Genomic DNA, 818 nt, shown 5'->3' on the forward strand with positions numbered 1-818 from the left:
CGTTGTGCCTTAACCTAACCCACGTTGTGCCTTAACCTAACCCACGTTGTGCCTTAACCTAACCCACGTTGTGCCTTAACCTAACCCACGTTGTGCCTTAACCTAACCCACGTTGTGCCTTAACCTAACCCACGTTGTGCCTTAACCTAACCCACGTTGTCCCCTAACGTAACCCACGTTGTCCCCTAACGTAACCCATGTTGTCGCCTAAACCTGCTCTGTAATTGTTATACGACTCGTTCAATTAGTGTAGTGTTGCCCACCCGCAACCCTCGCAATATAGTTCGCTACTCGCACTGCCCGCTCCCCTGTGTATCGCTTCATGTTAAACACCTTGCAAGTCTTGCTGACTTTCCACATGCTCCTGCTGTACACTGTAATGTGGATGGCAGCAGGACGTACATGCCGCCCCTCCCCACGTCCCCACCTTGCCCCCCTGCCTTCGCAAGCTGGTTGGTGAGAAGTTTGCATGTTCAATGCCCTTCGCATGCGACGTACTCAGGCTACGTTGTGGTGCGGCCTGTGTCAACCGTCCGCTAATGTCGTACGCGTAAACCACAATCTGTACTGCACATTCGTCCTTATGTACCGAATGATACATCGTGGCACATGTGTGACCGTACAACGACTGCGCCCAAAAACGGCGGACCATACAGTGCAAATATTGTGCACGCAGCTACGTGTCGTCTCCCTATGAGAGCTGGATTGCAGTGTGGTACGCCATAGAGACGTGTGGGAGGAACGGACGCCGTGGATGGCGATCAGCATGAGCTGTCTGTTGATGTATTCGGACCTAGTCGTCTCTCCTCACACACCGT

The sequence above is a fragment of the Schistocerca piceifrons genome, unplaced genomic scaffold, assembly GCF_021461385.2.
Source record: "Schistocerca piceifrons isolate TAMUIC-IGC-003096 unplaced genomic scaffold, iqSchPice1.1 HiC_scaffold_1047, whole genome shotgun sequence".
In the NCBI taxonomy this organism is placed as follows: Eukaryota; Metazoa; Arthropoda; class Insecta; order Orthoptera; family Acrididae; genus Schistocerca; species Schistocerca piceifrons.